This window comes from Aegilops tauschii, chromosome 6 (assembly GCF_002575655.3).
Source record: "Aegilops tauschii subsp. strangulata cultivar AL8/78 chromosome 6, Aet v6.0, whole genome shotgun sequence".
NCBI classification, from domain to species: domain Eukaryota; kingdom Viridiplantae; phylum Streptophyta; class Magnoliopsida; order Poales; family Poaceae; genus Aegilops; species Aegilops tauschii.
The window spans coordinates 302,765,366-302,792,133 of NC_053040.3; the positions used below are offsets into that span (position 1 = coordinate 302,765,366).

General features: G+C 49.6%; 1 long non-coding RNA gene and 1 pseudogene across 1 annotated transcript; both read left to right on the forward strand.

The window, feature by feature from the left end:
- The first annotated feature begins 13,178 nt into the window (after positions 1-13,178).
- Positions 13,179-15,039, forward strand: LOC109750004 (bisdemethoxycurcumin synthase-like; annotated as a pseudogene).
- Positions 15,040-19,711: 4,672 nt separating this feature from the next.
- LOC120965840 (uncharacterized) lies at positions 19,712-21,293 on the forward strand. The gene is made up of 2 exons (XR_005758842.1): positions 19,712-20,531; positions 20,777-21,293. It is a non-coding gene; the product is annotated as an uncharacterized lncRNA (long non-coding RNA).
- Positions 21,294-26,768: the final 5,475 nt, after the last annotated feature.

A 26,768-nucleotide genomic window follows, 5' to 3' on the forward strand; every position in this document is an offset into this window, starting at 1 on the left:
GCGTCCGTCTTCCTCTTGAAGATCCATTTAATCTCAATGGCTCGCCTATCATTGGGCAAGTCAATCAAAGTCCATACTTTGTTCTCATACATGGATCTCATCTCAGATTTCATGGCCTCAAGCCATTTTGCGGAATCTGGGCTCATCATCGCTTCCTCATAGTTCGTAGGTTCGTCATGGTCAAATAACATGACCTCCAGAATAGGATTACCGTACCACTCTGGTGTGGATCTCACTCTGGTTTACCTACGAGGTTTGGTAGTAACTTGATCTGAAGTTACATGATCATCATCATTAACTTCCTCACTAATTGGTGTAGGAGTCACAGGAACAGATTTCTGTGATGAACTACTTTCCAATAAGGGAGCAGGTACAGTTACCTCATCAAGTTCTACTTTCCTCCCACTCACTTCTTTCGAGAGAAACTCCTTCTGTAGAAAGGATTCATACTTAGCAACGAATGTCTTGCCTTCGGATCTGTGATAGAAGGTGTACCCAACTGTCTCCCCTGGGTATCCTATGAAGACACATTTCTCCGATTTGGGTTTGAGCTTATCAGGATGAAACTTTTTCACATAAGCATCGCAACCCCAAACTTTAAGAAACGACAACTTTGGTTTCTTGCTAAACCACAGTTCATAAGGCGTCGTCTCAACGGATTTTGATGGTGCCCTATTTAACGTGAATGTAGCTGTCTCTAATGCATAACCCCAAAACGATAGTGGTAAATTGGTAAGAGACATCATAGATTGCACTATATCCAATAAAGTACGGTTATGACGTTCGGACACACCATTACACCGTGGTGTTCCAGGTGGCGTGAGTAGTGAAACTATTTCACATTGTTTTAACTGAAGGCCAAACTCGTAACTCAAATACTCTTCTCTACGATCAGATCGTAGAAACTTTATTTTTCTTGTTACGATGATTTTCCACTTCACTCTGAAATTATATGAACTTTTCAAATGTTTCAGACTTATGTTTCATTAAGTAGAGGCGGCTTAGAATCGGGACTTCAAAGACGTTTTAAACGTCATGGACCATATGAGATGATCCCAGAGCAATGGATCCCCTCTAAAACACATGTGGTTTCGCTCAAAGGCGGCAGTGCTGCGGGTCGCAGCAAGAGGGCAGCCCACGGGATCCTGGGATCTAAGGGATTATCCATGGCGGGATCCGGTGGGCGAGGCGGGGAGGCGAGCCTAGGCGCTGGGAGAGCCCTACGAGGCTAAGATAAAGATAGTACTACTCCACTCCATCCATATTTAAATACGAAGGCCACCAACAGTAGCCCTGGCAAAAATTGATCATGCTGCCTACGTCCTGGTTTATTGGCCCCCTTTTTTTGTGCCACTTTTTATGACATGCATAAATATTATGTTAGAGCATGGTTAATAGTATAGCCAACCACTTGCTATAAGCCAGTGCCATATCATCTACAACCCATCTTATAGTCAACATGTACAATAGTAGATCAAAAGAGTGTACTACTTTTTTATTATGTGGTCCACCTTTCATTCTCACAAAGTGCCTAGGAGCACGTGCTAGAGCTGGCTCTTCACGAAGAGCCCGCTTACCTTCTCTCTCCTCTTCTCTTTCCTCCAACTAAGCAGAAATATACTAGTTTATTCCTTATAGCCCACTGACTCAACTCTATTGTACTTGCTCTTACTTACAAATATGGTCAAAAATTGGCACAAAATACGAAGGAGACCAATCGAAGTACTAGCAACCCATGATTTAACTACTCGCATGCGCGTAGTGTGGTAGTAATGTCTTTCTTCCGCCCTCACGTCCACTCAATTTGCATGCGCTGTATTAATTGACCATCAATAAAGTGAAGGACTTTACACGCGTCAAATTATCACATGGGGTGGATCTTCGTACAAAAATGCGTCCCCTCATGTACCCGCGTGTGCGTGTGTGGCATGCGTGCACATCTTCGCTTCGTGCATGTACCACCAGTGTGGCTCAGAGAGGACGAGTACATTCTTCTGGAACAAGCAGCATGTCACTGTGATCAATCCACACAAGGAGGTCGCGACAACGACTCCACATGTGCCACGTGGCTTCATGAACCGTAAGAGAGACACTATGTAGCGTGCCATTGGAATCCTAATTTACGTGTTTTGCACATACTCGAAGTACTAGTAAGGTACACGTGCACGCACTAGATTTGGCAACCAAATTATGAATAAATACCACACTATAGCATGTAAGCTCTGAGTCATATATGCCTGATGTAGACCTTTGTTTAATTCTTATAGTTCATCTCATTCAAATAAATTAGTTTTTCTAAAAAAGCTAGGGCCTCTTTGATTTGTAGGATTTCCAAAACGCGGGAATAGGAAAAACATGGGATTAGAGTGGAGTGTCATCTTGAATCCTACATGATTGTACGAGTGTTTGATTGTGCATAGAAAAAACGCAGGATTCTTTCAAAGAGGTTTGAGTGGATGGGATGTTTCCTATGAAATCTAGTGCAAATGATTCCTATGAAAAAATTCCTATGGTTTACAATCCTACGAATCAAACAACCAAGATAGGAAAAATTCCTAAGGATTAGAATCCTCCAAAATTCCTTTGAGAATCCTTTGAATCAAAGAAGCCCTTAATCTATTTTATGATTCGTGGAATTGTGCATTGTAAAGCATAAAGTAAAAACAAATAATGGAAATTCAACTAGAAAAAAAGTTTGGGCAGTTATGACACGGAAGATTCTAGAACAAAGGAGAAGCACTTGTGTTTTGAGGTTTGTGCATTATGCTTAAGTTCAACCATGGAGTCTGCTAGATTGTACATGTGACAAAATCCGGTGGGGGGCTAGTAGATGGTGTGAGGGGCCAAGTGGAGGGAGACTATGAAGGAGTGCACAAGTGCGAGATCGATATTTAAAGAGAGGGGGCGAGAACGTGCGTCGTTGCCCGCAGTGGCGGAGCCATGAAAAATAAATGAGCTAGGGGGCCAAGCATTGCTAATCCTTTACGAGGAGGGCCAATTCATCAACTTAAACCATTTTACCAGCAATTGTCTAATGATCACATTCATATTAGCCTCGATATATAGTGATGTTAGGGGGGGCAGGGCCCTTGCTGCCCCTTGTCTTCGCCACTGTGCGCGCGTCTGAGAGATGAAGCGGAAGGCATGGACGGTGAGAGGGGGACGTTGGATATATAATTAATGTGTGTGTATTAGCTATGTAATCCTATATAGAGAGGTATAGATTGATCGATGTGGACGTGGGAAAGAGGGTGAGACCTCACTAGATATATAGATTGATCGGTTTGTGTGGGAAACTGTGAAAGACCTAGCTATATATACACACACATAGAGGAACATCGATCATTGCGCATGCACGTGAGAGATAAAGAATGTCCAATATGATGGAGAGGGGGAGGTGTGTGTGTGTGCATGCACGGGAGACCGACCGGAAGAAAAAGATTGCATGTGTGCGATGGATAATGCCGACTCGTACTGTGTGTGCATGCATGCACAGGAGAAAGTTAGTGGTACAATTATAAAAGAGAAGACAACTATGTGGGTGTAAAAGACTAGGTGAGGTCATAATCAATGTAAAGTTGAATTCAAATATTTGAATAAGAGATCATGATGTTTGAAACCCATGCATACATGAATATAACTGAGATATGCACGGTGTGGTTTGGAAACGAGCATGTTGTACTGTGTACACATTGAACAAGGTCAGACTAATTTGAATTTTAGATATCGATGGCAGACATCGTTTGGCCACATTGCATCTGTGCATGGACACACTATTCTAATTGGAGATGACGGGTGGCTTTCGCATCACATATCTATATCTATACCCCTATATATATTATATATTATATTTTTATATAGTGTGCGGATAACTTTAACTTTGAAAGATGGTCGGTGGATGAGGTCAATCCGATGGTGCATAGATGGAAAATTTGAGCACTACTGGCCGTTGGATATCATCTAGATTCCACCAGATTTTGCCACATGTACAATCTAGAAGACTCCATGGTTGAACTTAAGCATAATGCACAAACCTCAAAACACAAGCACTTCTTCTTTGTTCTAGAATCTTCCGTATCATAATTGCCCAAATGTTTTTCTACATGAGTTGCCATTATTTGTTTTTACTTTATGCCTTACAACGCACAATTCCATGAATCTTAAAATAGATTAGTTTTCTTATAAAAACTAGATGATTTTGAATGAAATGAACTATAAGAATTAAACGAACATCTACATCATGCATATATGACTCAAAGCTTACATGCTATAATGTCGTATTTATTCATAATTTGGTTGCCAAATCTCATGCGTGCAATGCACGTGTACCTTACTAGTCTAAATGGTGTTTGTGTGTGTGTTGTGCTTGTTAAACACATTGTACGTAGTATATCATCCATGGTTTAGATTCCGAACATCTAGCTAGAGCATACATGTACTATGATTTGAATTCAACATAAAATGGATACATATATTTGAATTTGAGATCGTATGTACATGTAGTTCGTATTTATATAGGAATTTACTTCTCCTATATTCATGTCTTGTGTTGTGAAGATAATATTTAGATGGTTGTATAACTAACCCGAGTACAATCCCATTCAAACAGGGAAAATGTACTCAAATTTAGTCCATATGCTAGACAACACACATTGTTTTTTTATTGTTGAGGGAAGTGCAAATTGTTTTGGTACTATACACGTTATGTTTGTTGTCCCGATTTTTTTAGTTTTTTTGTTGTATTTGAATGCATTTCTAGTAATATAGTAAACGGGACATGACTCTCTCTAGTGATGAGGTGCGAATTGTCTTCTTTTTTTGTACACGTTAAGCTTGTTCTCCCGAAATTTCAAGCCGCGCCTTGTTATGCCAAAATTTCAAGCTAGCGTCTCTGTCTATCGTGCTGCGAAACTCCCGCATCTTCAACCCGCGCCTTGTTACCCCGAAATATTTAAGATATATCTTTGTCTCGTTGTGCTCCGACAACTCCCTCCATCTCAACCCGCGGCTTGCTATTCCAAAATTACAACGCGCGCGAAAACTCCCACCTCCTGTGAAATCCCGACACGCGAAATGCCCGTGATACCCCTGAACCGAAAGAACCTCCTAGCTCAAATCGGTGGGGGTACTTTCGTAACTTACCCCACATTTCGGACAAGCGCGTCCCTAAGCCATGGTTCCCCACTCCCATCCCATCCGCCCACACATTCGTACACCGAGGCCGCGAAAACCCGCGAAGCCCCACACCCTCCTTCGTCCGCCACCCAGCCAGAGCCTCTTCCCCGACAACGTCGTCCACAGCAACACCTCGACGTCCCTCATCCACCGTACCGGATGAGGATCCGTCGTCGATCTCGTCGTCCCGCCGGTTCAGCCACCCCGTCCTCCATCTCCAAGGAGCTGCCCCGACGTTCCCCTCGTCTTTCGTGCCACCTCCATTCCCACACCGCCATCTTCACCTGCACCACCGGAAGAGCATCATCATCATCATTTCCTCGGATGAAGCTGAGGCCTAATCGGCGCCACCAAAGAGGTTGTACACTAATCACCACATTTTCTTCTTGATTCGATCTCACGGTGCTGCCGGCGCTCGGTCCCGAGCCGACACGGCGCGGCTCCATCCACGGCGGCGTCGCCAGCCACTTCCTTCACGGCGTCGCTCCCTCGGCGGCGACGTCCACATCAGTAGGAGTTGCTGCTGCTTTAGCTCTCGCTCGCGCTGCTGCTCTGCTCTTGCTCTTGGTCCCCTACTTGGTCTGCTCTTGCTATTGCTCTTGCTCTTGCTCCTGCTCGCGATGCTGCTCTCGCTCTTGCTCTTGCTTGCGATGCTGCTCCGATTTAGCTACACTTTAGTCGACTGAATCGACTTTCGGGGCAGTCAATTTTCAGGGGGGGCTCGCCGGAGTTAAGGAAGAACCAGCCGCAGCGGGGAGGGGGGCTCACCGGAGAGGTACCCCACTATCTTTCCTAGGGTTTAGGGTGGGGCGGTGGTCGCTAGCGGTGGTGGGGCGGTGGCGTGGGGATCGTAGGAGAAAAAACTCGGCACGGGGGGACCTAGAGGGATGGTCGGGGCGGCGGCGGACCGGCGGTGGGGAGTGGTTTCGGGGCGGGCGGGGCGGCGCACCGCCCGCCGCGGGCGGCGGGGGGCGGCTGTTTGGCCGGTGGTGGCTGGCAGCTCAGGGTAGCCTCATCTGATGCTGCTACACGACCAGTTGCCCCGGCTCTCGCACGCGCTACTGCTGCTGCTACTGCTTTTCTGCTACTAGTGCGTTCAGTTTCGACAGTAAAATTCAGTTTCGACAGTTAAGTTCAGTTTTGATAGTTAAATTTAGTTTCGACAGTTAAGTTCAGAGATGAGCAGCTGATGTATTTTACATCTAGCACTTTGTGGTTATGTATTTTATGTCATCTATTAGAGATGCTATTAGAATTCCACTCAGTTTAACGTTGTCTCTCTTGTCCTGCTTCAACCTCGGCGTCGTACAACTCACTAGGAAATTCTTTATCATGGGGTTGTCTACGAAATTTAAAGAAATTAAAATCATGAGACATATCCCCTAAACCGACAGTAGCAATATCTTTCTCGCAGTCCATCTTAGCATTAACAGTATTCAAGAAAGGTCTACCAAAGATAATGGGACAAAAGTCATCTTGTGGGGAAGCAAGAACAAGAAAATCAGTAGGGTATTTTATTTTCCCACACAAGACTTCAACATCTCTAACAATCCCAATTGGTGATATAGTATCTGTATGGCAAGCTTAATAGTGACGTCAATATCTTCTATCTCAGCAGGTGCAACACCATTCATAATTTCTTTATATAAGGGAAAAGGAATTGCACTCACACTAGCACCCACATCACATAAGCCATGATAACAATGATCTCCTATTTTAACAGAAACAACATGCATTCCAACAACAGGTCTATGTTTATCTTTAATATCGGGTTTAGCAATCCTAGCAGCTTCATCAAAGAAATAAATAACATGTCCATCAATATTATCAACCAAGAGATCTTTAACCATAGAAATACTAGGTTCAACTTTAATTTGTTCAGGGGGTGTAGGTGTTCTAGTATAACTCTTACGAACCACAGTTGAAGCTTTAGAATAATCCTTTATTATAATAGGAAAAGGTGGTTTCTCAATATAAGCAGCAGGAACAATAGGATCAACATTATAAGTAATAGTTTCTTATTCAACTTTAATAGTTTCTACTAGTTTAACTTCAATGGGAGGATGATATTTAAACCACTTCTCCTTAGGGAGATCAACATGAGTAGAAAATGATTCACAAAAAGAAGCTACTATCTCAGAGTCAAGTCCATATTTAGTGCTAAAATCATGAAAAGCATCGGTATCCATAAAAGATTTAACACAATCAAACTTAAGGTTTATACCTGACTCATTACCTTCGTCGAGTCCCCAATCTTCAGAGTTGCATTTAATTCTTTCCAATAAATCCCACTTGAATTCAATTGTCTTCTTCATAAAAGAACCAGTACAAGAAGTATCGAGCATGGATCGATCATTATAAGAAAGCAGAGCATAAAAATTCTGAATAATAATTTCTCTTGAGAGCTCATGATTGGGGCATGAATATAACATTGACTTAAGCCTCCCCCAAGCTTGAGCAATAATTTCTCCTTCCCGAGGCCAAAAATTATATATATAATTCCGATCACGATGAACCAAGTGCATAGGATAAAACTTTTGATGAAATTCCAATTTCAATCGGTTTTAGTTCCATGATCTAATATCATCATGTAGCCTATACCATGTCAATGCCTTTCTCTTCAAAGATAAAGGGATGACCTTCTTCTTGACCACATCCTCGGGCAAACCTGCAAGGTTAAATAATCCACAAACTTCATCCACATAGATTAGGTGCATATCAGGATGTAATGTTCCATCTCCTCCATAAGGATTAGCTAGCAGTTTCTCTATCATACCCGAGGGGATTCGAAAATAAATATTTTCAGTAGGTGCAGTAGGTTGAGGAGCAACTTCTTGCTCTACCGGTCAAGGTGAAGATACCCCGAACAAGCCCCTCAAAGGATTATTTTCCATAGTAACAAGTGACAGTAAATTTCAGCACACTATATAAATGTTTCCTTACCAAATTCCACTTAACAAAGGCGCCCTACTCCTGGCAACGGCGCCAAAAAAGAGTCTTGATGACCCACAAGCATAGGGGATCTATCGTAGTCCTTTCGATAAGTGAGAGTGTCGAACCCAACGAGGAGCAGAAGGAAATGACAAGCGGTTTTCAGCAAGGTATTCTCTGCAGGCACTGAAATTATCGGTGACACATAGTTGTGTGATAAGATAATTCATAACGAGTAACAAAAGTAACTAAGGTGCGGCAAGGTGGCCCAATCCTTTTTGTAGCAAACGACAAGCCTGGACAAACTCTTATAAAGCAAAGCGCTCCCGAAGACACATGGGAATTACTGTCAAGTTACTTTTCATCATGCTCATATGATTCACGTTCGTTACTTTGATAATTTGATATGTGGGTGGACCGGTTCTTGGGTTCCGCCCTTCCTTGGACAAGCCTCCCACTTATGATTAACCCCTCTCGCAAGCATCAGCAACTACGAAAGAAGAATTAAGATAAATCTACCCATAGCATGAAACATATGGATCCAAGTCAGCCCCTTACGAAGCAACGCATAAACTAGGGTTTAAGCTTCTGTCACTCTAGCAACCCATCATCTACTTATTACTTCCCAATGCCTTCCCCTAGGCCCAAATCATGCTGAAGTGTCATGTAGTCGACGTCACATAACACCACTAGAGGAAAGACAACATACATCTCATCAAAATATCGAACGAATACCAAATTCACACGATTACTTATAACAAGACTTCTCCCATGTCCTCAGGAACAAATGTAACTACTCACAAAGCATATTCATGTTCATAATCAGAGGAGTATTAATTATCATTAAGGATCTGAACATATGATCTTCCACCGAATAAACCAACTAGCATCAACTACAAGGACTAATCAACACTACTAGCAACCCACAAGTACCTATCTAAGGTTTTGAGACAAAGATCGGATACACGAGATGAACTAGGGTTTGAGAGGAGGTAGTGCTGGTGAAGATGTTGATGGAGATTCACCCCCTCTCGATGAGAGGATCGTTCGTGATGACAATGGCTTCGATTTCCCCTCCTGGAGGGAAGTTTCCCTGGCAGAACAGCTCCGCGGGAGCCCTAGATTGGTTCTACCTAGGTTCCGCCTCGAGACAGCGGCGCTTCGTCCCGAAAGCTTTCCTTCTGATTTTTCCAGGTCAAAACACACCATATAGCAGAAGCTGGGCATCGGGGGCCTGCCAGGTGGCCCACAAGGCAGGGGGGGCGCCGAGGGGGTAGGGCGCGCCCTCCACCCTTGTGGATGGCAGGTGGCCCCCCTCTGGTGCTTTCTTCGCCCAATATTTTTTATATATTCCAAAACAATTCTTCGTAAAGTTTCAGGACTTTTGGATTTGTGCAGAATAGGTCTCTAATATTTGCTGGAGTTGTGCAAAACAATTCTTCATGTAAACCTTGTAAAATGAGAGAGAAAAGGCATAAGTATTGTGATATAATGTGTAATAAGAGCCCATAATGCAATAAATATTAATATATAAGCATGATGCAAAATGGACGTATCACAAGGCCAGAAACTGAGCCACGTCTCGTGGAGATTTGACCATTGCTGCGGTGTCACCATCGAGGACCCCCCCTCTTTCTATGGATACCATGAAAATCGTTTTTTGGAATGTCCGCGGCCTTAATAGTCGCGCGAAGCGTACGGCCGTCTGAAGTGCGCTCTCCGCTTCCCCACCTTGTATCGTCTGTTTAGAGGAAACTAAACTGTCTTTGGTCTCGTTGGATCTCGTGCTTGAGACGTTAGACCCCCGCTTCCAGTATTTCTATTTCCTCCCCGCGGACGGCACCTGCGGTGGCATCCTCATTGCATGGCAGCGTGCCCTTGCCACCCTCTCCAACCCCTCCATTGGCGACCACCACGTCACGCTTCTAGTGTCCCCGCTCACTGGCGATCAACACTGGTGGCTAACGGGAGTTTATGTCCCGCAAGGCGACACCGAGAAAATTGACTTCCTCAATGAGCTGTAAGATCTTTGTGACACTATCGCCGGCCCTTGGCTGCTTGGGGGAGATTTCAATATGATCCTTAGCGTTGATGACAAGAATAACAATCGGCTCAATCGTCGCACCATGAATCAATTCCGGTACTTTGGCGGACATGGAGCTTCATGACTTGTACCTACATGGCCGGCGATATACCTGGTCGAACGAGCAAGACACCCCGACACTGGTGCGTAACGACCGCATGCTTTGCACCCCATCCTGGGAGACGGCGCACTCCGCATGCTCGCTGCATTGCTTGGCCCCCACGATATCTGAGCATTGCCCCTGGTCATGGACTGCACCCCACGCTCACGGGCCCCCAGGCGCTTTTACTTCGAACGCTTCTGGCCCAAACTCGTGGGTTTCCAATCCGTGGTGACGGAAGCTTGGGGCTCGGTGCCCCCAGACTCGGACCCGTTCCGGCGCATCTACGCTCGCCTCAAAGCCATGGTCAAGCATCTTCAAAGTTTGAGCGCTAAAAAACTGGGCCACATATCGCTCCAGTTGTTGGTCGCACGCGAGCTCATCGCGCGCCTGGATGCCGCGCAGGACCTCCGATCCCTATCCCCGGCGGAAACATGGCTTCGAACGGAGCTCAAGCGAGCTCACTTGGGTCTTGAATCCCTAGAGTGATCAATCCAGTGCCAGCGCACCAGATTCGCTTGGCTTCGAGATGGAGAGACGAACTCTGCCTTCCACAAGATCCATGCCTCGCACAGGCAGCAGAAGAACTTCATCGATGAGCTGCGTGTTGGCGACGAAGCGATCCGCAACAAGGAGGGCCTTGCCCGCATGGCCTTCGAGTACTTCTCGGCCATCCTTGGCGCAACCGATGAGCGCCCCTTCACTCTAAACCTCAGCCACATTGATAGCCGCAGCTTCAACCTCTCTGAGCTAGAGAGACCTTTCTCCAAGGAAGAGCTCCGGAACGCCATTAAGCAACTCCGCACGGGCAAATCGCCAGGCCCGGAGGGATTCTCATCGGAGTTCTTACGCTCGTGTTGGACGATCATCAAAGATGACTTCTGCGAGGCCTTCGACAAGCTGTTTATTGGCAACGGGCGCGGCTTCCAGAAGGTCAACGAAGCCCTCATAGTTCTTCTGCCCAAGAAGGCTGACGCCTCTACGTTCTTTGACTACCGGCCAATCAGCCTCATTCACCTCGTCGCCAAGCTGTTTGCCAAGGTGCTTTCGCTATGCCTCGCATCTAGGCTTGCGAGCTTGTCTCCACGAACCAGAGTGCGTTTGTGGCCGGATGCTCTGTGCACGACAACTTCCTGCTGGTGCAACAGACAGCTCGATACCTCCACCAGATTCGTGCCCCGCGAGCTATGCTCAAGCTGGACATTGCTAGAGCTTTCGAATCCGTCTCTTGGGCCTTCTTGCTCGAGACCCTACAACACCTCGGCTCTGGGCCACGATGGTGTGAGTGGATCTCCATTCTTCTCTCCACGGCCAAGTCTCAGGTCCTCATCAATGGGAGGCCAGGCCCACCAGTCCTCCATGCGAAGGGGCTGCGCCAGGGCGATCCCGTCTCCCCCATGGTGTTCATCCTGGTCATCGATGCGTTGAACACTCTCATGCAGCAGGCGATCAGTGTGGGGGTCCTTTATTGGCTTACCACTAGGCGGATTGCTTTGAGAATTTCCCTATTTGCGAACGACGTCATCATGTTCTGCCACCCGGACGAGGGCGAGCTGACCACCATCAAGGCCATCCTCCACACTTTTGGGGCGGCGTCCAGTCTCCACACCAACTATGCCAAATGCTCGGTCACTCCCATTCAGTGCTCCATCGAGCCAACAGCTATGATGGGTGCAACTCCTTCCCGATCAAATACCTTGGACTGCCGCTCTCGATCCGCAAGATCCATTCTTCGGCCCTCATGCCCTTGCTGGACAACCTAGCAAGGAAACTATCCTCCTGGCGCGCCTCACTTCTCACCCGAGGCGAGAGATTGGCTCTAGTTCGGCACGTCCTCATGGCGATGCCAGTCCACATCATGCTGGCCATGGCGCTCTGCCCCACCATCTTGAAGCTGGCGAACCGCCTCATTTGGGACTTTCTATGGCATGGTAACAAAGATGCGAAGTCGGGTAGAAGCCCCGTCAACTGGCAAAGGGTCTGCCGTCCGCGGCACCTTGGGGGCCTTGGCATCCGCGACTTGCAGTGTGCCGGCATCACTCTGCGTGCACGCTGGCTATGGCTTCAGGCCACCGATCCGACGAGGCCCTAGAGTCATCTTCACCTGCCCGCTGCCTCTGATGTGCGACAGATCTTCCGCGCCTCGACCTCCTGGACACTCGGAGATGGTAACAAGTGTCATTTTTGGACTGACCCTTGGCTTGACGGCTCCTCCATCGCCGAGATTGCTCCCGCCCTCGTCGCCCTCGTTCCTAAACGTCGCCGTAGTCGCATGCTTGTCTCAGAGGCCATCCCAGGTAGGGCCTGGATCGGAAACATCCAGGGGGGCCTGGGGGTCGATTCCACCATCCAATATGTGGATGTGTAACGGCGCCTTCGTGGCATCTCGCTTCAGAGCTCACCGGACACCATCCGCTGGAGGTGGACCGAGAGCGGCACCTACTTCGCCAAGTCATGCTATCTCGCGCTCTTCCATGGATCCATAGCTTCCCCAACCTGGAGCCTCACTTGGAAGCCTTGGGCACCAGAGGGGATCAAGATCTTCGTCTGGCTTGCCGGTCTTGATCGTTGCTGGACCTCTGCACGTCTTGCCCGCCACGGCCTACCGCACACCGCCACTTGTGCCCTCTGCGACTAGGAAGAGGAGACGAAGCACCACCTGCTCATGGGATGTGTCGTGACCCGCACCGTGTGGTACGATATCCTATCCTGGTGCCGCCTCACTACGCCTCCACCGGACGACACCATGGACTTCTACGACTGGTGGGCTACGGCCCTCCACGACTCCTCGGCGGGCCAGCGCAAAGGCCTTGCCTCTCTTGTTGCGTTGACTGCGTGGACCATATGGAGGCATCGCAACGCTTGTATCTTCGACGGCGCAACTCCTTCCACCACCCTCCTGATTCATGACATCAAGGAGGAAGCTCGCACGTGGGTCAACGCTGCTGCTTGAGGGCTTAGTTCGATCATTGGTGTAATCTGACTTTGTTTCCCCTTCCTCTGCTCAATGCGACCTCATAAGCGCCTACCAGTGTACGTTTCATGAGGTCCGCCACTGTTTGTTCTCTCCTTCTATCAATGAAATGATATGCTCCGCGCGTATTCGCGAAAAAAAATAACTAGACCGTCTGCCCGAGCGTTTGAGCCTGGTTTAGGACGCCCGGCCGTAGATGCTTTTATATTCCTACTGTATCGACCACATGTAGCTCCCCGTTAACAAAAACAACCTGCCCTGATACTATATATAACTCGCTAGCCCGCGTTTGCTCTAAACATTCAATACCTCCAAATCAAAGCTAAATTCACCCCGCATACCTAAATGGCACTGCTCGGAAATCTAACAGCAAGCCCCACGGCCGCCATCATTCGTAAGATGCGGCAGGCGCAGCGCGCCGACGGCCCAGCGTCCGTGCTGGCTATCGGAACGGCGAACCCGGCGAACTGCGTGCGCCAGGACGAGTACGCGGACTACTACTTCCGGGTCACCTAAAAGCAGCACCTCACCAAGCTCAAATCCAAGCTCAACAGAGTCTGTATGCGACATCTTCAATTACTCTGTTAGTCCCACTGTAAATCCGTGAGACTGATGCATGCTCGCGCGTTTGCTGCCATCCCATGCATGGCTGCGTGCGTGTTTGATCAGGTGACAGGTCGGCCATCAAAAAGCGCTACTTCCACCACAGGGAGGAGTTGCTGCAGCATCACCCGGAGTTCATCGACCGCACGTTGCCATCCCTAGATGCCCGGATGGACATCGCAGCCACCGCCGTTCCGGACCTCGCGGCAGCGGCAGCGGGCAAGGCCATCGCGGAGTGGGGCCGCCCAGCCGCCGACATCACCCACCTCGTCGTCAGCACCTACTCCGGCGCCCACATGCCAGGCGTCGACCTCCGCCTGGCCTCCCTCCTCGGCCTCGACCCGTCCGTCCGCCGCACCATGCTCTACCTCAACGGCTGCTCCAGCGGGTCCGCCGCGCTCCGCGTCGCCAAGGACATAGCCGAGAACAACCGCGGTGCCCGCGTCCTTGTCGCCTGCGCCGAGCTCACCCTCATCTTGTTCCGCGCGCCCGACGAGGCCCACGTCGACACGATCATCATGCAGGCTCTCTTCGGCGACGGCGCGGCCGCCGTGATAGTCGGAGCCGAACCCGACGCCTCCGCCGAGCGCCCGATTTTCGAGATGGTGGCCGCCTCGCAGAGCGTGATACCTGAGAGTACGCACGGCGCGGTCGGGCGACTTCGGGAAGACGGGCTCGTCTTCAACCCTTCCTTCGAGATGCCGGCGCTGATCCGGGAAAACATCGAGCAGTGCATGGCCGACGCAGTCGGACCGCTTGGGTTGAGCGGTGGCTGGAACGACCTTTTCTGGGCGGTGCATCCCGGCGGGCGGGCAATCTTGGACAGCGTGGAGGCGGGACTCCGGTTGGAGCCAAAGAAGCTGACGGCAAGCCGACATGTACTCAGTGAGTACGGAAACATGTCCGGGCCGACAGTGATCTTCGTCCTCGACGAGATCCGCCGCCGTCGTGAGCATGTGGTGGGTCGCCACGGTCTGGGTGTATTGCTTGGGCTCGGACCGGGTGTCTCGGTTGAGACGATGGTGTTGCGTGCCACTTGGTAGCTACTCCCTTCGTCCGGTCTTATTAGTCCCTTGTATTTTCAATTTTGAACCGAATATGAAAACAATTTTATTTAATAAATAAGTACTGTAAATTTGACCATAATATGTAAAATTGAATTATTTTTATGTACGCTCTACTCTCTTCCTTTCAGTTCAAAGGGTCCAGCCCAAAAATCCCTTCAACCAACCCATATGATGAGTGGTGTAGAACAGATTATGTACTTTTACAAAACTACTCTTGTATTATGGGCTGAGGGAGTATCCAATGAGTACGCGTGAAAAATCATACTATTTGTCGACACATTAATCTACATTAACTGCAATGCATGCATACATGGCTACTACTCCTAAATGAGTAGGAGCAATTATACATGCATTTGTGTGTTTCCATCTAGTCATTGCATTCAGTGATTTAACGTGCCTTAAAATCTAAACATATGGTGGAGAAAACCAAAAATGAGGCTAATAAATTGACAAAAAAAAATCAAGATTGGACCTTTGAACTGAAAATGAAGGAGGATAGTCTTGTTTAGAAAAAATAAAGATAGCCTCTAGCCCTCGGCATCTTCAAATGTATACAGTATTATCCGATTTTTTTATTGATATTAATTAGTACTGCAGCAATTAGAAAATTGATAATGGGTGGGCCAAAATTTGAAAAATAGGAAGGACGCTATGTACAACGGCGTCCAGGCTGGACGCTATTGTGAATGACGTCGATAGTTGGGCGCTATTATAAACTACGTCCAGTTATGTGGTTCGGTCAGGTGCTCTTATTTAACTATACTGAGAGTATTTCCTTTAATAGATTTAATATGTGAGTTTTGGATATTTTGTGATGGTTGTAAGGCATCGATAACTAATCACTGAAACACCCATTTGTACCATTCTAGCACAGTTTGATTTTGCCAAATTAGACGTAAAATTGTCTTACAACACTTGAATGTATGTATTTCTAACTCATTAGCTACCAAAACTGTTGCAAGCAAGTCTAATTGTGCATTCTACACATGTGACTTAATTGCTTCTTGGGCTGCCTTGAGGGCGAAAGCCTCCAGCGATTCAACCATGGACAGTGTGCTCCGGTACACTCCTTTGCAACTAAGAAAACAACTCAAGTGGTGAGCTAGTCAGGAGACCTCCCCTCTTTCCCCTCTCCCATATGGGTTGCTCCCTCGAGCTACCGGAGGCTAACCCTAGCCATCGTCATTGGAGTTCCCCCTCCCCCTATCCCTCCTCCCTAGTCGTTGCCAGAGGGCAAGTTCGCCCCGTCAGCGTAGGCGGCGGCGGGGATGTTTTCTGTTCCATGCACAGGAGGTCGGGCGCGGGCCAGTTCGGGCAGGCATGGACGCCACGTTGGACAATGGGCGCGGCGGTGCAACGAAGCAGCCACAAACCGCATCGTGGCAGCTAGCGAGCGGCGCAGGCTGCAGGGCACGGCGGCGCGGGCTGCTGGGCATGGCGGCGCGGGCTACAGACGGCGACCCCTGCCATGGGCATGCATGCGTCATGGTGTCCGGTGTTCGGCGACCAATGGTGGTCTCGGAGGCAGAGAGTGCATGCCAGAGGGTAATCATTGTATGGCTTGCGCAAGGCCGGCGGTGGCGGCAGCCATGGACGTCGTTACCTTCCTGAAGGCGGTGTTGTGGCTACTCCCCTCCTTTGTTTGCTCCAGGTGAAAACCCTGATCTTTTTGGATCAGCGGTGGCGGTGCTCCAGTGTCGTACCCTTCCAAAAGGCACTGTGTTGGAGTCCACGGTTCGTCGGGCGCAACATCGTTTCTTTGTGACGCCTCTATCACCGTCGAGCACTCCGACCGCTTCTCGCGGAACTCTCTTTGTATTCTTGTTGCGAGCTTGGAGTGGGTTGTGGTGGCATCGCTATTTTTTTGCATTGTTGTGTCCTGTCCCGGGTGTATGTGGTGTGGTGCGAGTTGTATGATAGTTGATTTATCTATAAAGCGGGGTGTGAGCCTTTTTTGATAGAAAACAACTTGAGTTCACGGCAACATGCACAGATATTCACGTAGAAATTCACAACACATCCACTCACACGGTTGCACATGCCTAGTGTAGGAGAGCGAGAAGGGTGGAGAGAGGGCTCATGATGATGTGTTGTAGTCAGTGTTGTTAGAGATGACTCCGAGCATAATAGGGAAGAGGTAGGGGCGGTCCTTCCTGAGGAGGATATGACTGTCGGAGTTGGACAGCTGGGCCCCGGCGGCAAGGGGGTTCAGCGGATCACCAACGCAAGCGAGGCACGGCAATGGGAATTGGCAAAGAGGGATAACAGCAAGCGAAAGGAGGGTGGTGCGTTGCTGGAGCGCCATTTTGGGCGGGCTAGAGGTGACGGAATCTAACTTTGGTCCTGTGGAGGTGGCTGAGGGTACAAGTCAAAGGCTGGAGGTAGCCAGGCGGGGTCTGGTCGAACCAAACAGTGGACCCTATTTATAAGAGCGTCCAGCCTTGGACGTTGTTGATGCTGGCGTCCAGCCTTGGACGCTATTATTCCTAGCGTCCTTCCTAATGTTTATTAGTTTCAGAATTACTGAAATATTAATTATCAATAATAAAAAATTCGTCAGTGTTATTGTATTAAAGTTGGTGCACGCGAACAAGGCTAAAATCACCGAGTAGCAGAGTGAAAGACATAGACAACTATGTAACAAGCTATGTATGAAATACCTACAACTAAGAGCATCTACAGCCGGACTTGGCAAATCCAACCCTTCAAATGCGCGACGCGAACAGTGACCGGTCACGTCTTAAAAAATGCATTCGACATTCGGATACCTCAAATTAGAAACTCCAAATCCATATTATTACATACAATTAGCGATCTTTAACCAGACTTCGTCTGGACGCCGTGGCCATGTCCTGCGGCCGGCTGCGCTCCCCAGAATGTTGGCTCGGTCGCCGGCAAGGTAGAGTAGGGCATGGGACACGAGCCGGCTCACGGGACTCAAGGCGCCGCCGTCTCCCATGCCATACTCTTCCTCGTCGAAACCTGGAACCCGTTAGGTGCCGGTGGACGTCAGATCAATGACGGATCCGTACGGAGACGAGCCGCCGATGTCCACCATGATGCGGTTGCGTCGCCCGGACTGATGCGCCATACGGGGCGCCGGAGAATGCGACTCCACCTCACTGACGTCCACCGTCACGAGGGCTACCGCCGTTTCCCGCGCCCGGTGCCTTGCACGGCGGGCACATTGTGCCATGGCCTCATCGGACGAGGCCCATGGTGTGTCCCGATGCTCGCCGCGCCAACGGAGGGGTTGCATGTTCGCCAGCGTGTTCGGATGCTAGACGGACCGCACGGCCTCCGACGACGAAGCTATGGCTGGCCTAGCGTCGGATCAATGCGCCATTTGGGCAGACGCAATGGATTCCTGGAGGATGGAGTTTGAGCGCAGTCGTGCACGAGCCTCCTCCCAGGTGCGGCGGAGCGCAAGCCGGACGACCATCTCCTCCTCGGGGCCGCGAGGGATGAGGTCGAGCGGGTCGACGAATCTGGAGGTGAAGGAATCGGATCCGCTACCCGCCATGCCGGAGACGGTCGGAAGGATCCGGAGACGAGCTTGGGTAGCGGAGGGGAGGGGAGGGGAAGGGAGTGAAGTGGCTATGGTTTGGTCCGGCGAGCGGATGGGGAGGAATTTATTTGGGGTCGGATGGGCCAGCGTGGGCTGGATCCGACGTGACGGGCGTGCCCGTGCACGCCCTGGAGCCCCCGATACGCCCCATATTTGGGCTGGATATGAGGGGTGCCGGTCAGCCCCGGTGTTTGAGGCTCGTTTGGGTCAAAAACATGACCGGGCGGCCCGTCTGGACATATGAGGCGGGTTTGAGGCGTCCGACTATAGATACTCTAAGTTGATTTTCTTCATATTAATGCCTTCAAGAAGTTATAACACCCTTATGTCGTCACCGTGTTCAACCAAATACAATCAAGACAAGAAAATCATCGTGAATGCCAAAACCAACTAATCAAGGTCATGGAGACAACACCTCCAGAGGACTTCCTCTCGTTTCCTCCCCTACCTCTAGGCGGTTAGGGAAACTTTTCCCTCGAGGTTTTACCCGAATGCGCGTGGACTCGCCTCCACTCTGCCTGCCACTCCAACTGCCGACGGTGGGGAGAGGGATCCTAGTGCCTCCATTCCGGTTAGTAGTTTAGGTTAGGGTTTTTTAGTCCTGGTAGGTGCGGTGCTCGGGTAGATGGCGACATTTCAAGTTTGTCGTCCGAGATTTGATCCCCATCGAGTTTGTCCATTTGGACGTAGTCGGCGGAGCTCTGGTGTAAAATCCTACCATCTCTTTGGGGTGGTGAGATTAGAGTTTCTTGTCATGTGGCAAGACTCAGTGCTAGTTGCTGCAAATCTATGCAACAGTTCAACGACGACGACTGCGACTCCAGAGCGTTGGTCCTTAGGGGCACGTGCATGAAGACTTCCCGACTGTCATCGGCATGGTCAAGTCGGCTGGGGAGCGGCGACAAGGATATGTCAACGGCTACTTCTCGCGGCAGTAGTGGTCGCTCGGCGTCTCAGAATCCTGATGTAGTTTTTATTATGTTTGAAATACTATATACTCTTGGTGAATTTTTATAATGGATTTGATCATTTCCGCAAAAAAAGAGATAACATTTTCGACAGGGCAACAACCCAAGTTCATCGTTCTGTGACAGGCTAATTAATGATAGACGGAACAAGAGTTTTCACCCCCCGAACATGAAGCGGCGTTCCAAGCACCATCCTGCAAACAGATCTTCCAAATGTTGCACTAACTAGTACTCCGCACAGAACCACCGTTGTCTCCACCTGAGAAAGCCGCAATCCTCTCATGATACTCCTCACAACCATGCACTTAAGAAGCAAGTGCACCACCGTGCATCCTAGCCGACTGCCTCCCTGGGATTATTGTCTCGTTGTCGCCACCGGTGACGAGATAAGACAGGTGGCACTAGCTGGTTAGGGATGTCTTCTCGGCGCTATCACCAACCTGGCTGTCGAGGAGCCGCCAAACTCATGTTGTTGATCTGATCGATGCAACCGAAGCTCGAGTCATCAATGCCCATACCACGTATGCGATGAACCACGCCGAGCACACGACACCTTGTAGCCAACACATAGTCGGCAAGCTTTAAATCTAGCGCAGCCCCCTTCCCAACCCGGATCGATCCCGTCGCCGCCATCTGCAACTAAGGTCGTCGTCCTAGCCTCGAAGGTCCACCTTCGACGGCCAGATTCAGGCGAGCATGCTCAAATACTCCGCCACCAGCCACCACGGGCAGCCACCGCACTACCCTTGCAACCACGGCGTTCGTCGCCGAAGCCGCTCGGAGCTAGTGACCTGGAGGGTGAGTCCCGCCATACACGCTTGCCATGTAGGTTCTGCATGTCGTGTTGGCCAGGTGGCTAGGGGAGTCCCCTCTGAGTGTGGAGACGTGCCCACCGCCGCCGTCTATTGGACGGACTTTGCCTGTCGGCCCCGTCCCGCGGTGACGAAAAGAGAGAAAGAGGAGAGAATAGACCAGGGCAGCAGGAGCTAGGACTTCGTCATGGCCATGCCCTAGAGCGATGTGGGTGTCCATTTATGTTGTACAGACTTTTGTTAAGACACGGTAATTGTTGTTACAACATACTTCTTCCGTTTCTTTTTACTCTGCATATAGTTTTGTCTTAAGTTGAACCTAAAGAAAATTGACTAAGATTATAAATGCAGCATGGAATTAAGTTTCGTATTGTATATCTTTAATATTGCATATGTTGATTATTTTTAATATATATTTGTTCAAATTTTATAAAATTTGACTTAGATAATTTTATATGCGGGGTTAAACAAATTGGAGTGTGTACGTCTTGGCAGGGTTGGAGCAGACACATCACAAACTCGTTGGTCATGTGGAAAATGCATTTAGGTATGGTGTTTACAAAAGGGCGGCCGGTCCATATTGGAGGAATGCCCCTATCGGCCGGGTCGTGGTCATCCTGTACGCGCTGTTTCTCCAAAGAAGAATTTGTCCTCTCCAATCTGTTCGTTGCGTCCTGCTCCACGGCTCTGTTAGCTACCACTCCCCATCGAATGAGTGAGCAAGCACGCACCAGCCCAGGCACAATGGTGGCCTCCTCGGTCGTCGCGCTGCGAGAAGGGATTGGATCGACAACACGGCTGCTTCCGTTCAATTGCAGTTTTTTTGTCAAAGTCTTTGAAGTATTTCATCGAGCAGAAATTGATACCGCAAAGAAGGTGATTTTAAGAGATTTCATTTTAATTCTTAGTCATAGGAGTTATTTTGTATTTTGTATTTTTTAAATCTTAGGTCCAAATCAGTGTACCTGCAATTGTTATGAGTATGAATAAAGTTACAAGTGTTTCTAAAAAATGATGGCCTCGTCTGTCGTGGAATTGTCACGGCAGATGTCCTTGAGTTAGGACTTAGTCGTGGAGCCATCGCAACTAGGAAGCTTGAAGGGGTTATGCGGGACAAGGAATACGAGGGTTTATACTGGTTCGGCCCCTTACGGTGAAGGTAAAAGCCTACGTCCAGTTGGGGTGATATTGATTAGGGTTACGATCGCCAGGAGTTAAACCACTAAGCCCGGCTCTCGGTGAGATTGTTGTTGCCCTTAAACCGCTGCCGGGTCGTCCCTTTATATAGGGAGGCTGACGCCCAGCAGCCCTTAGAGTCCCGGCCGGCTTATAAGAGTATCCGGCTCGGACTCTAAACTATACTTGCCTTACGCTACAAGTTCTACTATAATAATGATTATAACTACGGGCCTTAAGCCATATCCGGGTCTCAGCCCATCTCTGGCCCATCGTCTTGAAACTTGGCTCCGGGCTTCTGGCAACGACCGTACGAGTAACCCGGCCCCTCCTGGCGGGTGACTCTAAGGTCTATATCCTCAACATTAGGCCCCAGATTGATTTGAGCCGGCTCATGTCAATCTTCAACTCTTCTGACAGAAAAAATCTCCGGCTTATCATTCATGTGAAAGCCATAACCCGGAGTGACGTCATCCTCTGGACTCCGGATAATCCGCCGTGACGTCATTCTCCATTAAGTCCATTTTTTACTCCGCCAGATCCGCAACGGATCTTTGCTTTTACTGCCATTCCGAAAATCGAGGCGTCGTGGGGGGGAGATAACCACGCCGTGGTCTCCTTGAATCTCGCGCCCACTTATGACCTCGCCTTATAAATAGGCCGGCCCAACAGGCTCTTCTCACGCTCTCTTCTTCCTCCTCGCGCCGTCGCTCCTCTGCCCGAGCTCTGCCACTGCCGCTGCTGTCGCGCCCTTGATCTTCATCAACCCGGCCGCTGCATCACCCTGACTCGGACCAGATAACGGCGGCGACTTCCGCTCTTCCCCAACTCCGGTGAGTCTCCTCTGCCTTGCTAGAACAGATCTGTGGTAGAGTTCAAATAGTTCATCCGTGTTCTTCGCCATGGTCCGCAGGCTTCAGTAGTTCTTGTAGTTGCCACCCTTGTTTGATCTTGGATATGTGTAGACTTACTGCAGTAGTTGTTTATTACTCATTTCACCTGAAAAACGCACTTCTTTCCACTGCATAAGATCCCCTTCGAGCTCAAGAACTCCCCTGCGTCCGCATTTTAGGTCTAGAAAATTTTCTTTGCTCCGACCATTTTGATCCAAAAAAGTTACGGTAGTATGCGAAACCTGTTTTACCACACTTAGTAAAAACTGCAACCATTGAATCTTGGCGGCTTACATTTCCGGCTTAAAGAAAACACGCGCCGTAGAACTTTCCGGTTTAAAGAGAACCATGCACTGTAGAATCCTCCGGCTTAACTGTAGTAAAGCCGTAAATAACCAATTTACTCTGAATCCCCCTGCGGCTTAAATAACCCACCGTATCTGAATATATATCATTAGTCCCCTTCATAAGCCGCCATCTTAGTTTGAACGATAGATCTCCGGCTTATAATTAACCCGGACACTTTTCTCTTTATCATAGACCACCAACCTTCACCATGCCTCCCAAGGCTCCCATCACTTGCAACTGGATGAAGTCCAACGTCACCGACGAGACCCTGGCCAATTTCGTTAAGTCCGGATATTTGCCTAAGAAGGAAAGCATGTCCTACCGTGCCCCTGACCCGTCAGAAGAGAGACCACAACCAAGGGACGAGGAGGTAGTGATCTTCGCAGACCATATGAGCCGGGGCTTCGCACCGCCCGGCTCAAAGTTTTTCAGGGACGTGCTCAACTTCTTTGACTTACGGCCTCAGGATATAGGACCCAACTCCGTATCCAACATCTGCAACTTCCAAGTCTTTTGCGAAGTGTACCTTGGAGAAGAGCCCAGTTTACTGCTTTTCGGAGAGCTGTTCTACTTAAACCGCCAAAACGAGTGTGCCAACGGGCCAAGTCTGGAATTAGGCGGCATCTCCATCCAGCGGCGTAGGGACTGTCTGTTCCCTTACGCAGAGCCGCCAAGCCACCCCAAGGACTGGAATATGACTTGGTTCTACTGCCAAGATACGTCCCCGGCTGACGAGAACCCGCTGCCCGGCTTTCGCCCAACCCGTCTAGAGCCGACTCATCCGCTGTCGGACAAACTGACTGCAGCGGAACGCCAACCTCTGCTTCCAACTATCAATAAGATCAAGGCCCTGCTAGGCAACGGTCTGAACGGAATTGATCTGGTCCGGGTCTGGATCTCATGGCGGGTGATCCCATTGAGCCGCCGCCCCGGCTTAATGTGTGAGTACACCGGGCGAAAGGATGACCCGCAGAGGCACAGTCGCAATGATCTTCCAGAATACATTGCAGAGGAAGAGACCAAGGCTCTTCTAAACGAGAGCCTAGCAGACTGCGGAAGAACCGGGCTAGCCCCCTTCTGCAAGACCAATCCAGCCCCAGCGGTAAGCCGCTGACTTTAACTTTTATCTTCGTCTGCATATAACCTTCAACTGAACCGTTTTAAGAATCAATCATTGTATCTTTCAGGCTGATGATAAGTTCTGGCGGGTCAAATATGACCATGAAGCGGCCAAGAAGGCCAGAAAGGCGAAGAAAGCCGCCAAGAAAGCCGCCCCTCGCAAGAAGGGAAGCCGACCCACTGCTTCGGAGCTAATGCAATTAAGCGACAGCTCCGAGTCAGAGGTAACCCTTAAACCTTTAAATTCTTGCTATATTTGTTGTTTGTTGCTGTCCGCCTTATCAACACTTTGCTTATTGACAGGATGACACCGGCGCCAGTAACCCGGTGGTTGAAGAGGTAATGTCACTTTCCTCCGACTCGGAGCCTTTGCCACAGCTGAAAGTCCGAAGAGTAACCCGGAAAGTAAGCTTTTCACATCCATTAGCTCATCAAGACCCTCAATTTCTTTTGAAGCAGCAGGTTCACGAAAGCTGGCGTCACCCGGGCCCGCAAGGACACCGACCTCTCCGCCGGGTTACCCGACGCAACAAGGAAGCGTCGCACTGAGGTTTTTTCTCACCTGTACCCTTTTCATCCATTGGCGGGTGTTATCCGTCAGCCACTCAACTCTTCTGACTCCAATTATCAGGAGACCTCCCCCTCTTCGGGTGACTCCATGCAGTCAAATCTGCCGGCCTTCAAGACTTCGCCCGGGTAACAACAATCTTCTTACATTATCTTTGTCTGTACTTACTCTTTGTGCGCCTAACACTTCTGTCTTTTCAGTGCCCAGGCAAAGCTCACCAAAAGAGCAAAGAAGACCAGGTCAGCCGGAGTGCCAGACTTGCCTGACCCGGAGGTGACGGCTCAAGAGCCGCCAGCTGCCTCCGCCCCTGAAGCCACCACTCCAATGGACACGGCGCCTGAGGCCCCTGCCCCGACTACCAAGACAACGACCGAAGCGTCGGTTAACCCGGAGGCCTCCGGCTCAGCCCCACCAGCAGACGACCCGGACGTGGTAATCACCCGGACGGAATTCGTTGAGCCGGGGAGACCGACCGCGTTGGCCAAATGCTCCGTGAAGGGGGAGTCACTGCAGCCCCACCGGGTGAACCTGGACCTCTCCGGCTACACCGACTTGAGCATTGGAGAGCTCGTCTCTGGCTACATCAGCCAAGTCCACAAGAGCCGGGACGCCGAGGTTGCCATGGTCAACCAGATCCAACAAAAATCCGAGGTACCCTTCTGCTGTCTTCTTACTTTACTGCATAGTTACCTTTGCCATGCTAGCCCCCAAGTCGATGACTTATACTTGAATATGTTGTAGACTTAGATTCCGGCTTACTCATCTGAGCCGGCAGTATGTAGATAGATGCGTTCAATATGCATTAGCCCCCAAGTGCCAAGTGTCTTCGCTTGGAAAACGCTTGGGACTTATATAATAACTGTCAATTAACCCGGAAATATATGCAGGCTGTTGGCAAGAAACTAGAGGCGGATCTTGCGGATCTCAAGAGCCGGCTGAAGATGCAGGAGATGGAGACTCGGAAGGCAAACGCCAAGTTTGTATCCAGCATCGCCACTCACGAAAAATTGAAGACCGAGTTTGATGCTGAAAGGAAAGCCTGGGTCGAAGAGAAGGCCGCACTAGTGACCCGGGCAGAACAGGCGGAGAAGGCTCTCGCTGAGAAGACCGCCGAGCTCTCCGGCCTAAAACGCCAGGTTTCCCAAATGGTGGCTGCTATCTTCGGTAAGTCGCCTCACCGGCTTTCATCAAGTCTGTATATGTCATGATTCATCCTTGTTACCGGCTTATCTGATCTTGTTAAGCAGGTCCCAGGAGTGCCAACCTCAACCAGAGCGTGGTCACCAAGTTAAAGGCCGTGTATACCCTGGTGGAACAGCTCTACACCGGGTCACAGCGTGCCTTAGCTGTGGTGGCCCTATCCAACGAGGTGCCAACTCATCTGGCCGAAGTCCTGCGCCGGCTCGCTGTTCTGCCGCAGCGGATCCAGGAGCTACGATGGGCCTCCGCGAGAGCCGGAGCAATTGCCGCGCTGAGCCGGGCCAAAGCATTCCTGCCGGAGCTAGACCCGGCAGACATCGCCCTGGGCTACCCAAGCCTGAAGGAAGACGGCTCAGCCTTCGACCAGAAGGACTTCGCGGCATGTGTGAAGGCTGTACGCCCGGTGGCCACCCTCATCGGGAACGACACCGACTTAACCAAGTACCAGCCGGGTTATGATGCGGAGAATCAGAGGATTCCAACCCCTCGCTATGAAGCCCTCAATCTGATCCCTCCGGCTCGTCAGCACACCTTCGCCCCGGAGATTGACCCGGCCCGGTTAATTGACGAAGAAGCCCAGTTCGAAGCTCTCAGTGGCATCAACTGGAAATCATCAACCTTCGAGGTCTTGGGATCAGCCGGAGGAGAAGACAGGAATGAGCCGGGGACTTCAACTCAGCGGGCATCATAAGTTAGCTGGCGGCTTATCAAACATTGTTCCATCTTTTAGACTTGAAGAATTATTGTAATAGAGTAGGTGCAACAGTTTATCTCTGCCATGCCATCGTGCACGTTTTTGAATGCGAAAGCCCTTTGAATTTATCTCTTTGATGTTTTTCCGGGTCATAATTATCCCTTTGTTCTTCTCAACCTCAAAAGGTGCCTTTAAGTATCTGCATAGAAAAGGCAAATCACAAGTCTCGAGGCGGCTTACCGCCCTGAGAATCAGGTGTTTTGAGATAAATCACCCGGAATATGAAAAAAAACTGGTCCTTAATTATACTCTGAACATAGCCAAAATGACACACTTAACAGCCTGTAAGCATCTTCCGGCTTAAATAACCCGGGCAGTAAGGTTGACACCTTAACTCTGATTTACTTGCTTTAATGACACCCATGATGTGCAACTAACACTATAAACCAAAGTTAAACCGGCAAGTGAGACCCGGCCATGCACACCTCA